This window comes from Rhamphochromis sp. 'chilingali' (genome assembly GCF_963969265.1).
Source record: "Rhamphochromis sp. 'chilingali' genome assembly, chromosome: 1".
Lineage (NCBI taxonomy): Eukaryota > Metazoa > Chordata > Actinopteri > Cichliformes > Cichlidae > Rhamphochromis > Rhamphochromis sp. 'chilingali'.
This window is the reverse complement of record NC_137929.1, coordinates 41,280,206-41,295,962: the sequence shown is the minus strand read 5'-3', so window position 1 is coordinate 41,295,962 and position 15,757 is coordinate 41,280,206.

Genomic DNA, 15,757 nt, shown 5'->3' with positions numbered 1-15,757 from the left:
ACTGCAACTTCAAGAAAAACGCTGCACTGCAAAAAGAAAAACTCTACAAAAAGAAAAACGCTGCAGAAAGAAAAACGCTGCAAAGAGAAAAGCGCTGCAAAAGCACACAAAGCACAACGGAAATAGGAAAAAAGACAACGGAAAGCTTCATTTCTAAGGCTACATTAAACATTATCTTTGTTAGAATTACCTTTGAATGTATATTCCAGATATCTGTAGTATTATTAGAATCATGAGATTACAACACATTTACCTCTCCTCCACTTCTTTGAAGCGTGTCCCAGTCCTAGCGCACTGGTTAGCATGTTTTGGTTCGTGCAGCTGGTCCATCGGGTTATTGTCTCCCCAGGAATTTTTTTCCTATTTCCGTTGTGCTTTGTGTGCTTTTGCAGCGCTTTTCCTTTTGCAGCGTTTTTCTTTTTGCAGTGCAGCGTTTTTCTTGAAGTTGCAGTGCAGCGTCTTTCTTTTTGCAGCATTTTTCTTCTTGCAAGTGTTTTCTGAAGTTGCAGTCCGTTTGGCCTCTCAGGGCCACCGTAGAATAGGTATTAAAAACAGTATAAGTATTAAAGTACAGCTGCTGCCTGAGCTGTACAGTTCAGACAAATCACTAAAACACTACTGACTGAAAGAGATGCATTAATCACAGTCAATTGTAAGATTTCCAAACAGCATCAAACTTTGTATATTATAAAAACAACTCAATGGTGATAACATTAAACTAATATTTTGAATTATTTATTTAATGTGCAGCAGCATTCATGGTATAATGCAAATTATAAATTGGAATATAATTTTAAAACAGTTTGCTTTTACTCTCATGGTCCCACATCATGCTAAAGTTAAACAACCACAAAAGGGCAAAGTGTTAGTCTCTGAAAATAAAATTGCATAATTTTTAACATGACACTGATGAACCTGCTTTCAGCCACAACTCTTCTAAATATGAGTCAATTTCCTCTGAGCTAAAATATACCTCAGTAAGTGACTTAACTTCACACTAATCCTACTTTACTGCCCTTTTGCCCTTGTTGCTTTTGCAGAAACCTAGACCTTCTTTCTGTCCAGCGTGCTGAAACAGATTAACATCCCCTACAGAATAACTTCCTGGGATATTAGAAATATTATTCTGAAATGAAAAAAATCCTAGTCCAGGTCACTCAGCACAGTCTAGTTCATTCAGCTAGTCCTCTAGCCATCACGTGTCACTTCATTTTTTTTTTTTTTTTTTTGCCTTTTAAGTCAGTAGCACCTTTTGGGTTGCTTAGCATTAATGGGTAAAGGTTCCTAAACCTACAATTTCAAAAAAGATTTCTGGTTGATCTATGTTATGCCATCTGCTCTTCCTCCAGTAGAGGGAGTCATTTGTCCACTAGCAGTTGAAACTCCAGATTTGACTGCTGTACCAAACTGTGACTTGGCTGAGGTATGTAGCACTTTGTCTTCCTCGCCATTAACCACGCAACTGCATTATAGCTCTGTTACCAGCTGCTTCTCTTTCCACTACCTGCCTGCCTTCTGTATCTCTCTAAATGTCTTTACTGTATGAACTACCAAAGACTTAACATTACTGTGAAGCAAAAGTACCCAGTGCCAAATCTCTGCAACACCTGGTACTAATAAGAAACACATGAGCGGAAGGCAGCCGTCAATACTGACATGATGACATTTAGACTTTTCTTTAACAGTTTGGAGGAACATGTTCAACATGTGAGACAGGTCCTGCAAAGACTTTCAGAATAGCTGAACCACTCACCAGATGCGCATCAATCAATCAACCCTTCATCTGGGATTCTTACACTTCTGCCCCCATGTTCAGCTAATCACACCCAACACATCAATTAACTGTTGAGGTGAATGGTTTTGATTCTAGAGTAGATGTAGTGTTATCACAGCAAATTGATATCAAATTGCAAGCATGACCTTTGTTCTCATGATGCCTGATCCCAGAAAGCGTAATTATGATGTGGGTAACTATGAACTTTTTGGCTATTAATTTGGCTTTTTTGAGTTGGGGCACATTTAATCTGCCAAGCATCTCAACTCCTGCTGGGTTCCTTTTTTTCTTTTTTGCTGGCCTGGTGGAAGGAACATCAAAATTAATGCATTTCCACACCAGTTCTCCACTACTCCACTTTTTTAGAGAAGCTACATAATAGCAGCATATAAATGCTGTGGGATCCTTCTCTTGGGAGGGTGAGTCAGTGCTGCAGGTGCATGTGGTGATGTCTACTATAGCAAAAGACATTCTGAACTTAATGATCTTTCAGTGTGTGAACATTTCTAAGGTTGTGGCAACTGATGTCACACTACTCTGCTCATTCATCTTTTCTTGTGAAAAGATTTATATGTGATTTATATTGTCTCTATCAATTTCAATTCAATTTTAAGATTTTAAATTCTTAAATTACAAAAAATGTGTTTTTGGTGTCATTACACCCACAAAGGTCAACGAGGTATCTGGCAATAGAGCTCCACTGAGACATACCACGCTGAAACTTTGCTTGCCTGCATGTATAATTATTTATATTACATTTTTTTGTATATTTTTGACAAACTGATAACAACTCAAGGGCACATTGACTTACTTCAACCATACTTTTAGTGACGGTTTATTTATCTTAGAGTTTGGCACCATGACAGTAAACAATGAAAATAATACGGTAGGATAGAGCCAACTAGCCTCCAAATTTAATTTGTTAGATTGAGGAAAAGTTCATAGTTTAAAATAAGTTAGTTCACAAACACAAATACAAATAGTAAAGGGTATCCAGAACCTCAAAACGTGACAGTCCTGAGTTAATGAGTTTGGAGTGAGGTCAGGCTAAAAGAAGCAAATGTGAAAACAAAATCATAAAAGATCACGGTTTGTGTTTATATACCCCAGCTCCCAAACTTACATGTGCACATTGAGCACTCAAGCCCTTAAAATGTGACATCAAAGAGTCCTGAGGTAATGAGTTGGGAGTGAGGCTAGGCTCAAAACTGCAATAATCTGATAATAAAATAATAAAATGGCACAATAACAGGAAGAAAATAAGGTTGTATTCAATGCAGCAACTGGTGTTGATGGAGAACTTTGACCGTTCAGCAGAAATACAACTAAATGGTGGCAATGTTTACACTCTCTCATAAAAAAATCTGTTTAGACTTTATCTCTTGGAATGATCTCTCGTTTGAAGCAATTAGTTTTTAGCTACACTAAAAGTGTTTTGCCAGTAAGTGTACTAGTTCCTTATTGATCTGGGTTCAACTTGTGCAGTTACACAGATACACAAAAGATTTAAAAACAAGTCTATTGATATGTTAATGATTAACTGCATAAAAGGAGCATCAACCATGTTAATCAGAGGTTTGAAGATAATAAAGGTTTAAGAAATGCTATTGATTAACAGCTGATTATAAAACAACAAAAGAGAAGCTGAAATATGAATAACTATAAACACATTTCCAGCCAGGAAAGTCAATAAAGAAGCACATGAGGTAATAAACTGAAACCATTTACTGAATGATACTGCTGATAGACTATTTGATGTTTCAGTCATTACTTTCAATGAAACATGATGAACAGCGGTTTATTTTCTAAGTATCTTTACAGTATGTACTAAAATTCTTTATTATTTTATCTTCGTCTGTCATGCTGCCAGTGTTTGCTTACAATACAGTGCATTGACAATTAGAAATATTAATACACTGAGTATGAAACAGCATGCATGTATGCAAAATATGTGAAACTGAAGCATTTCAGAAATATGATTTTTGTATGTCTCTGAAAAAAACAATAACAATTTATTGGTCAACATTTAATACACCTGATGGACATTTGTTTTGTAATTTTGGCTGAAAATATAACAAAATTAAAATAATATCATCTTTCAGCAACCATTCAAATTTCGCCTCTAATCCAAATGGTTAAGCATTAAGGGAAGAGGTGAAGAGCACCTGGTGAAATCAGACAGAGCTGGTTGTTTCTGCTCGTCTTCAGACAGGAGTATCATGTTAGTAGTACTGTGATAACTATATGCATTTATACTTATTTATAATACACAAATAATGCCCAAAGAACAACATGTAGTAAAATGCTTGTGTCCAAGCTGCGGGCAGGCTGCAGACGTAGCCGTGCCATTTCAGGGGGTCTACCAGGACCCTTACTGGATACTGGGTGGGAATCCAACTTGTGACTCCCACTTTAAAGGTGTGTAGTCTCAGGTTCAAACACATATATAGATATAGATGTATTCAATATATACTAGAGTTTGAGCTTAGACAATGGCAACTACACTGAGACTGTTTCCTAGTAAATGTATTACTATTTCCTCAATACTCTTCTGTTGAGTTTAACTAGTACAGATTGATAACAGCTGGATAAAATATTTTTAAAAAAAGTTTATCAGTCTGTTCATAGTTAACATGTGAATGTTAACTATGAACATAAAAGCATTATAGCATAAAAGCAGGTAGATCAATCACATTAATCAGATCTCTGCAGGGTGTGTGACACTGAATCAACTTGAAAGATGGATTTTGACATTTTATGATATAGTGCTGTTCTGTGGCTGGAGTTTAGCTCACAGTCATAACAATGCTACTGAAACAAAGTCATGCAATCCTGACGTGCAAATTCCTGGTAGGGAAAGAAATGAGCTTTGTCTCAAGGCTTTTAGTTTTGTTTATTTACAGCAGTTATTCTGTGTCCCGCTCTACATTTGCATTGCTTTCTCAAAATACTCTCCTGAGGTCCAAAGCTGCAAATTTAAACCACTTTAAAGAATCTCAAACTTTCTCCAGCACAGTTAAGTTCTGATGATCAGAAAATGATTTTTTTTCTTTGTCTGTTTCAGATTTATCATTGTGCGTACTTACCCAGTACTATACAAAGGTACTTCAAAATGAACCAATGAAATTAAGTTGGATTTTATGCATATACACAGGATGCTGTCTTTGCAGCTGTCAGTACATTTTTTTGTACTTCTACCTTGCCAATAAACAATAAAATTTAATTTTAAAAATCTGATCTGATTTTTAAAGATCAAGTGAGATGAATTTGACTGCTCTGTCTTGACCAGTCGTGCCTTTCTGATGTGTCACGTCATAAGAGAGCTGGTTGTCATGAGAAACTGAACTGTGCAACTGAAATCTTTTGAAAATGGTCTCAAGAAAAGTTGTTTTTTGAGAAAGACCAGATATAATCAATGTAATATTAGGACTGGGAAATTGAACAGGTGGACACTTTAGGTTCTTTAACCTCCTAAGACCCGAACTCTTCCATGGCATACATTTTTAATTTCTCTTTGATATTTGGGCATATGTGATCATGAATGTAAAAACAAAGAATTACCAGATTTTCTTTTTTACCTTATTTTTGTTTTTAAGAAAAATAAGCGCCACATATGAGGATATTCGTTTAAAATTTTGATAGAACAGTAGCAGTATAATGTCCTCGTAAGAGGATATCAGGCCCTTGTAGAGCAAAATTGAGTATTTTGGTCTAAATAACCCAAAAATGTGATGTCCACATATGTGGACGCCAGGTCCTATCAGGTTACAACAGACACACAGTTACTATATAGAAGAATGAGATATTAGTCCCTACCAAGAATTCACAGGTAGGACTGATTAGAAGGTATCAGTGAATGGACTAGTTAGGTTTAATGAAATTACAAGTGTGTTGAAGGATATTATTGATATGGTATTTTAACTATTGCAACTTTTAATAACGATGACCAACAGCCTTGTGTTATTTACACCAGCGGTCTCCAACCTTTTTTGCGCCACGGACCGGTTTATGCCCGACAATATTTTCATGGACCAGCCTTTAAGGTGTCGCGGATAAATACAACAAAATAAAACGAGTACTGGTACCGAAAAAAAGAAGATTTATTCATAACACACGTGAAAAGACCCAGGAAAACCGAGTAAACGATAAAAACGATAACAAAATAACGCTGAAAACCGATAAAACCCCTGAAAACCATACATTTCACACCTGAGCCTCAACTCTCGCGGCCCGGTACTAAACGACTCACGGACCGGTACCGGTCCGAGGCCTGGGGGTTGGGGACTGCTGATTTACAGTGCTTGTTTTTTGGGGTTTTTTTTTCTTGAGTTTGGCTCAGGGTGATGGTATGGCAGAAAGTAGTTGTGCTAATGTAACCCAGATCATTGTTTGAGTATGGGATTTCTGATTATTTGTAGTCACTGAACGCACTGTGCCGTGCGCATAACCACTCTCTAGTTCAGCTACATAGTTTTTCCTTCCGTTCGTCCGATGAGGCGCATGCTGCTCTCGTGCCCTCTGCGAGCTGGAAATTCGGGTACAGTAGACATTTGAGTTGCTGTAAATAGTTTAAAAACATTTTATATGTGAAGCTAATGATTTAATATGTTGTTAGAAAAAGGAGTCTTGTAGTGGTTACGAACGTGAAGCTGAGCTGAATCCGACAGCCATTCGCCATTACACGAACCTCTCTGGTGAGTTAGCTTGCAGCTCATGTTCGTATGAAATGTTTTGTGCCTTATTATGCTACAGCGAGGTATCAAATCTACCACTGTCATGTTTGTTAAGAAAGAGGCTAAATATTGTATAACGTGTGTTATTGGCTGACTGTTAGCAAGCTAGCCGTTAAGTGAGCCTGGCTAATGTCCTAAAATGGCGGCCGACACGAGGTCAGTTACAGAGTTATTATGTTGTGCCTAAGAGAACAGCATTAATAAGCGTTGTTAACAGCATTCATGTTCTGTTATGTTTTCTTTTGACAAACCTGTATTATTATGATGGTAAGACTGTTAATAAGCCATTAGTGATATGGACACTGAGTCAGTGGTACTGAGATTTATGAATATTTTAGTTAATTCTTCTGCACACTTGTGTGTAGGCTGGTTTGTTTGCCCTTTTGGTGCCCTGGATCCTACTGGATGAACTGCCTTGTGGAAGTCCTCATCTGATGACTTTGCTGAACCGTCCTGGCAAATAGATGGTCGTTGCTGCGGGTGGATGCTTCTGCTTGCTGGATCCTATTATTGGATGCTACACCGTTCCAACAGAGTGGTAGGAACAATTCAAAGGGCCCCAGCGATGCGCTTTACTTTTCCCTGAGCTCAGGTGATTTTCTTTTGGCCAAAGGACCTTGAAGGGATACATATTTGAGTTTATTTATTTTATTTTTCTTGGGACACTGAGTGGAAAGACACTGCAAAAAAAGGGTTTATTATTTAAAATTGTGTCTAATAAATATGTTTATGTTAAGTAATTGTGGTGTCCATTGTGTGCTGGAAGCCTTATTGTTCCTGTGGTGGAGCAGCTACTACCAATCTCCTTTACGAAACTAGCCTCTGATGGGATACAAATATTTGGGATACATTTGATTTCTTGTAACCTATTTCTAGAGAAACTGTGATTCTGGGTTAAACATTGGGGTGAAATTGATGACACCGACACCTAGTGAACTGCCCAAGGTCAACAGTCCTGATTTCCACGCATTAAAGGTTTGGCGTAAGTACAGATTGCGTTACAAGTGGCGAGCCAGCCAGGAGATTGGTGAAAAGTAGCACCTTGACTTTCCAGCTCACAACACCTACCTTTTCATTTTTTCCTTGACCCTATTGAGTTGGATATGGATCTTTGCAGACGTTTTGATGTAGATGGCCAGTGCTCACTTTTTGTGACTGGCGCTGAAGGGATTTACACAGATTATGACATTGCTAGTGTTTTTTCAGTAAATGGTAAAGTTTCTCGGATAGTTCGAATTCCAGATGAATCAAACCAGCCAGAGGGTAGAGTCCTGATACAATATTTGTCCGATCAAGCCATTTCCAAGATCAACCCCCAGATCTTAGGCGACTTGCCGAGCCCCAAGGATCCTGCTATTGGTTGGTCTGTCAAAACCATTCGAGATGTTGCTCAGGAAGAGGTAGGCAAGGAGTTAGCTCATAGATATTTAGAAGAACTGAAGGCTGTTGGAGATAGTGGTAAAGCAGGCTTCTTGAGTGTTATTCAGAGTGAGGTCAAAGAAGTTCGACATAACTCTGAGATTCCTGACACACAGCCACACACAGCTCAGGATGGTGACACATCCCTCCATGACACTGTAGCTAGTGATCATGATGAACCTAATCACTACATACTGACCCACAATGCACCTGATAGTGCTGTGGTGAACCCTGTTAATTTCGACCACAGCCTCCTTAACCCACCTCAGATTCAAAAAGTTGTTGTTGAGCACGTTATCGGCTGGCAAAATCCCATCACCACCTCCTCGCGGTGCCAGCTGGAAACAACGACCCTCGGGAAGTTGGCTAACGGTGAGGGTCCTCGACGTCAGGTGGAGTGACGCGCCGGTCGATGTATTCCACAGTCACATCCCATGCAATGACGTCTCAAAAAGCTAGGGCGTCCCCCGTAGGCGACGCGCGTCGTCCCCGTCTGAACGACGTGAGAAGTGGACAAAGTCGAGAATTGGCTGACGCCCTCAAAACCCGCCGCATCGACATCGCGTGCATTCAAGAAACCAAGTGGAAGGGAGCGAAGGCACGAGACATTGGAGAAGGCTTTAAGCTTTTCTACAATGGCAACCGGGCCCAGAATGGAGTGGGCATAGTGGTGAGTCAAAAGCTCCGGGACAACGTGGTCGAAGTTACCCGCATATCGGATCGCATCATGTCAGTGAAGATCGACGCCGACCCGACCGTCCTACAGATTATCTCCTGCTATGCACCACAGACCAACTGCCCCGACGAGGAGAAGACAGAATTCTGGCGCGCCCTCGACGACCACCTGCAAACGATTAGCCCTGAGGAACATGTGGCGGTAGGTGGCGACCTAAATGGACATGTAGGCAAGGGGAGAGACGGATATCACCGATTCCATGGCGGCCAAGGATTTGGGACCAGAAACGACGACGGTTGCCGGGTACTGGACTACGCAGAGGCCCACGATCTTGCCGTGACTAACACCTTCTTTAAAAAGAAGCCGGCACACCTCATCACGTACTCCAGCGGCGGCAGAGACACCCAAATCGACTACTGGCTAGTCCGAAGACCCCATCTCAGCCTAGTCACGAACGTAAAAGTCATACCATCAACCCATATTGGCCCTCAACACCGGCTACTTGTGATGGATCTCTGACTCAACCTTGGCCAACGACGACGAAGAACACCAACCACGACGGTGGAGAAGATCAAGTGGTGGCGCCTCTCTGAGTGCAAACAGCAGCTTATAGACGCCCTTGAACACCTCGACGTGGACTCCAATGAGCCAGTGGACAAGGCTTGGGAGAACGTCGCCAGTCAAATACGTGACGCAGCAGGCAACACCCTTGGGGCGACGAAACCAGGGAAGCACTTCATTGACAAGCAAGTATGGTGGTGGAATGATAGCGTGCAGCAAACCATCAAGGAAAAGAAGTCGGCACTCAAAGTGTGGCTTCAATCCCGCAGCGATGGCGACTACCAGCAATACAGGGCCCTACGATCGGCCGCAAAGAAGGCGGTAGCAGCGGCAAAGGCATCGCACTATGACCAACTGTATGAAGAGTTGGACACGCCCGGAGGAGCGAACAAAATCTACCGCCTTGCCAGTAGCCGCCATCGAGCAACACAGGATATTGGCCAGGTCAAACACATCAAGGATGCTAACCATCAAACCCTCCGCGAACCGCCCGCCATCCTCAATCGCTGGAGCGAGTATTTCTCCGATATCTGCAACGTGGAGTTCCCTCACCAGCCAATCCACAGTGCCCCGCCCGTCCCAGGACCTGTCCCGCCAATCACCATCAAGGAAGTGGAAACAGCCGTTAAAAATATGAAGAATGGCAAAGCGACCGGACCAGACGACATACCAGCCGAAGTCTGGAAACTGCTCGGGCACCAAGGCGCCTTAGTCCTTGCCAGCCTGTTCAATAGCATCATCAGAGACGGGACCGTCCCAGCAGCCTGGTCAACCAGCATAACAGTGCCCATCTGGAAAGGGAAAGGCGATGTGGCTGAATGCTCCAACTACCGCCCGATCCGACTCCTAAGCCATACCATGAAGGTTTTCGAACGGATCATCGACGCCAGGATGCGAGAAATCGTCAACTTAACGCCCAACCAATGTGGCTTCATCAGGGGGCGTGGACGACGGACGCCATCCATGCTGCCCGCTTGCTTTTGGAGAAGCACCGAGAGAAGTCCAAGACCATCCACATGGCCTTCCTCGACTTGGAAAAGGCGTTTGACCGTGTCCCACACGACCTCATCTGGCACTCCCTGCGATCACATGGAGTTCCTGAAGCCTACGTCAACTGGACAAAGCTCCTCTACCGACAAGTCACCAGCGTGGTCAGAAGCCCAGTGGGAACATCGTCGCCCTTTAACATCAATGTGGGCGTCCACCAAGGTTCGGCACTCTCCCCGCTGCTCTTCATCCTTTGCATGGACACTGTGACGGCGGATCTCCAGTCACCCCATCCCTGGACACTTCTCTACGCCGACGATGTCTTCCTGGCTGATGAATCGCGAATAGAACTGCAATATCAAACACAGCAGTGGAAGACTCGCCTAGCTGACTTCGGCCTGAGGCTTAACATCAACAAGACCGAATACTTAGAGGCTGGCCCCCAGACCGACGGCACGATCAGCGTCGATGGAGAAGATCTGGCGAAAGTACCTCATTTCAAATACCTCGGATCGATGATCAGCAATGACGGCGATATCCTACTAGATGTACGAGCCAGGATCAACGCAGCGTGGATGAAATGGCGCCAAGTCACCGGCGTCCTGTGTGACCGAAGAATGCCCAATCGCCTCAAGTCAAAGATCTACAAGAGTGTAGTGCGCCCTGTCGCCCTCTATGGATCCGAGTGCTGGCCAGCCACCGCAAAGCACGAACAAGCCCTCCACACGATGGAAATGCGGATGCTGCGATGGTGCCTAGGCCTGACACGATGGGACCACGTCATGAACACTGACGTTAGAAAGAGCATGGGAGTCGCGCCAATCACAGATAAGATGCATGAAGCAAGGTTGCGGTCGTACGGACATGTGGTACGGAGCGATGAGAACTCAGTGGTGAGAACAGCACTGCGGCTCAGCCCCCAAGGACGTCGACCTAGAGGCAGACCAAAGCGGAGATGGATGGACCGAATCAAGGACGACGTGAAGAAGATCGAAGTCGATCTGACCGACGCCCTTGACCAACCCAAGTGGAGACGACTTTGCAGAAAAGCGGACCCTGCAACCAAGCGGGAAAAACGCTAGGAAAGAAGTTGTTGAGCACGTTATCAGAAATGACACAACAGCCCCGTCGTCTACACAAGCCAGACTGCGCACCTTTTCTGGCCGTGCTCCTAGGCCCAATGGTGAGGTAGACTATGAAACATGGCGCACACAAGTGGACCTTCTTGTCAGAGATTGCTCCCTTAGTGATGTGCAAAAGGTTAGGAAAATACTTGAAAGTTTGCTAAGTCCAGCAGCCGATGTTGTTAAGTTGCTTGGTGTGAGTTCACCACCCAGGGCTTATATCAGGCAGCTCGATTCCGCTTTCAGTGTTGTAGAGGACAGAGAAGAGTTATTTGCAACCTTTCTCAGCTCCAATCAGAATAGCGGAGAAAAGCCCTCAGCATATTTGAACAGACTCCATAGCCTCCTCACTCGAGCTATTTCTAGAGGGGGAGTCTCTGTCGAAACTTTAAGCGAACACCTACTCAGACAGTTTATTAGAGGCTGCTGGGACCAGAGTCTCATTATAGCTCTCCAACTAGAGAACAAAAAGAACAGTCCACCAACATTCCCAGATCTACTCCTTATGTTGAGGACCGAGGAAGGTCGTAGATCGGCAAAGCTAGACAGGATGAAGAAACATCTGGGTGCTACAAAAGCAGCTGTACATGCCCACTCCATTTTTTATGTACCCTCCTATGATGATGAGCCCGTTCTGACACAGACTGCAAAGCAGAGCGAAGCGTCTAAGCTTGAGAGGAGAATGGATGAGCTTTCAAAGCAGGTAGAGAAACTGAGTCAAAGGTCCAAGAATTCTCCTTTTGACAGTGAGCTTAGTGCAGCGTTAAAACAGAGACAAGAAGAAACTGTTAAACTTGAAAGCAAAATAGATGAGTTGTCTAAACAACTCAGGGAGCTCACTCAGAACCAAAAATGTCCTAAAGAGAATAATAGTGGCAAAGACTTCCTTACGGCAAGAAATAGCAGTGCAAGGAGGCCAGTTAAGGTTCCCTCTATGCCAAAAGCATGGTTCTGCTTTAAATGTGAAGATAACCACATTGCCACTCGATGCCCAAATGAACCCAACCAGGCACTAGTCCGCCAGAAGAATGCTGAGTTAAAGGAAAAGCAAGGAAGGTTCCAAGCCCAACAGGTTACCGAGCCTTTTGCTTTAAACTTGTAGCGGCTCCTGCTGTGGGACGTCCAGGAGCTGAGACCAGCATTAGTCCCGCCTCAAGTGACCAAAGAATTGATGTTCAGAGCAAAATAAAGACCCAGACAATGGTTCAAGATTTCAGTTCCCAATCCCGCTTGCCACCCGGTCTGATAGGTCCTCGTTGTTCAGCTTCTGTTTTGGTAGAGGGTGTGCAATGCAACTCTATCATGGATAGTGATTCACAAGTCACTACAATCTCCGAATCATTTCACAAGGATAAGCTGGCACATCTCCCCATTCAGCCTATTCAAGCATTGCTTGAGATTGAGGGTGCAGGTGGACAGCACGTTCCCTATCTTGGTTATGTTGAGACCCACATCACTTTTCCTCACAACATTACAGGCAAAGAGGAAGAGTTGGTTGTTTTGGCTCTTGTTGTGCCTGAGTGCCATTTTAACAGCAGAATACCAGTTTTGATTGGTACCAATGCACTGTTAAGACTCCATGATAAGTTATCTGAACGTGACGGTCCAGATTTCCTTCACAGACTGTGTTCCAGCACTTGGCTAAACAAATGGATGATTGCCACATACGCCCAGTGAGGTTACACGGGAAAGTACCAGTCACCATCCCTGCCAACCACAAGTGCTGTTTAATGGGCGATGTTAGGCTGAGAAAGAACACTCCTAACCTAAGTTTCGTCCTTGAACCAAATGAACATGACAAGTTACCTGGTGGTTTATTTCTTGAAACTGCTTTGATAGACATCCCTTACGAAGCTAAGAGTAAGGTTCCAGTCGTCTTGCAGAACTTGAGTGGGCACAGTATTGTATTGCAACCAGGAAGTACAGTTGCCCAGGTATGTGTAGCCCAGCACATTTCACCCCTGGTGCCTGCTTCAAATGCTTCTTCTCATGACAAGTTTGATGGAGAGAAGCTTAAGTTTAATCTTGATGAGTCACCCATCTCTGAAGAAGGGAAAGAGCGCGTCACCACCAGGCTCAAGTCTATTTCAGAAGTGTTTGCGGTTGATGATCTGTCTTATGGTCATACCACTGTGGTAAAACACCACATTCGGCTGAACGATGACACGCCGTTTAAGGAATGGTCAAGGCCCATCCATCCAAGTGACAGAGAAGCTGTCAAGCAACACCTCAAAGAACTGTTTAATGCAGGGGTTATTAGGGAGTCAGAGAGCCCCTACGCATCTCCAATAGTAGTTGTGCGTAAAAAGGACAATTCAATCAGGTTGTGCGTTGATTATTGAACGCACGGACCATTAGGGATGCTTATGCCCTCCCAAACATTGAGGAGACCTTCACGGCCCTTAGTGGTGCCAAGTGGTTCTCGGTCATGGACCTCAAATCAGGCTATTATCAGGTTGAGATGGCCGAGGAAGATAAAGCTAAAACTGCTTTTGTCTGTCCTCTTGGGTTTTACGAGTTTAATCGCCTGCCTCAGGGTGTTACAAATGCCCCAAGTACGTTTCAATGACTGATGGAGAAGTGTGTTGGGGATTTGAACTTGAGTGAGGTACTTGTGTTTTTGGATGATCTGATTGTGTTTTCAGACACCCTGGAGGAACATGAGGTGTGACTCATGAGGGTGCTGAACCGGTTGAGGGACTTTGGGTTGAAGCTGTCCCCAGAAAAATGTCATTTCTTTAGGCCCTCGGTGAAGTACCTTGGCCATGTGGTTGATGCCCAAGGAGTTCACACAGATCCTTATAAGATCTCAGCTTTGAAAACATGGCCTCGTCCTACAAACAAGAGAGAGTTAAAATGTTTCCTAGGCTTTGCCGGTTATTACCGGAGATTCATTGATGGATACTCAAAGATTGCAAAGCCTTTAAATAGTCTCACGACTGGATACTACTCACCCAAAAAGAGGGGTAAAGTGTATCTTGAGGAACATTTCAGACAACCATCAAATATTAACTTACCTTTTGGAGATACATTGGGTGAATGTGCAGTAGTAGCAGCAAGCAGGTAATTCACCTGCTTGCTGCTACTTATTAATGTACATTAATAAGAATAGACATCTGACTATTTTACAGGATAGACGATATAAACATATTTAAAATTAAAGGAATTTGAAATGTACATTGTGCCTGGGTTTAGAGTGTCTGTATTTTTTTACACAAAGCAAAATGACGCATGTAATCAGTTTATTAAATTTTACAAAGCAGTTTAAAAAGCAGACAGTTTGCTATTTATTTGGTTGAAGGACAACAGAATGAAATAAAATAGTGCACAAATGAATTTGAGTTTTCAGATAATTTTTAATGTGACCACTGCTCTTCTACTTTTCAGGTGTCTTTACAGCACCCATTGCAGGTGTTTATTACTTTACCCTCTTCTATCATGCTGAAGGAAGTCATACACAACGCCTGTTTCTCCATAAAAACAGTGAAGTGATGGTGATGACAAATGATCACGTGACACACAGCGATGTAGCTGATAATGGAGGCAATGCGGTGTTCCGGCAGCTGCAGCAAGGGCACAAAGTGTACGTGCGCATGGGTGCAAACTCACACGTCTGGGCATCCGAAAGCCAAACAACCTTCAGTGGTTTTTTGGTCACTCAAATGTGAGGAACAGCAAACATACATACAAGATAACAATAACAGGGTGAAGTTAAGGCATTTTTCATAGACTCACCTATGTAAAATGCACTAAAACAATGAAAACCTTTTCCACATGTCAAAACATGCAAAGTCATTCAATCACTTCTGCTCTGTGATCAGCAGCCAATATTGTAAAAGGTATTTGTGTAAATGAAGATTGTGAGGAGACTCAGTAAGTATGATAATGACTGTCTTTGTCACAGTGTGGGTGAAAAAAGACAGAGCAGCATCTGTGCTTGATGTTGGGATCAAAGCACATGTGCTGTGTAAAGATATGAGATGGTATCTTTAGGGAATAATTCACGCTCTCTATGTGTGTTTCATCTGTTTCTGTTTTTATTTGTGTTTGTTATAATTTATTTTCAGGTTTCCTAGTCAACAGCATGATAAAGAGATCTCAGAAATACTATTACCAATTATTGGATTTGCTGTACTGTAAAGTCTTGAGACATCCCTCATTTCTTTGTTTCTTTATTTTGCTTCCTGTCTTGTATTTTTAATAGTGATCTTAAACAATAGTTTAAAAAAATCCAGATGTTTGGCTATTTTTAAACTCATTTTCAGTCCAATCTTTGTACCTGACCATTTTCAGAAGAATGTGTTTTTGTTTGTTTGTTTGTTTGTTTGTTTAAGCCACTTTGTCACGGTCAACAGGACCCAAATGCAGGACTCGTACATGGAATGAGCGGAAGCTTTTATTGCTGGGAAGACTTTCCATATAAAGTAAACTCACAAAAACAAACCAAAACCTTGAACATGGAAACTACAGACTAAACTGGAAA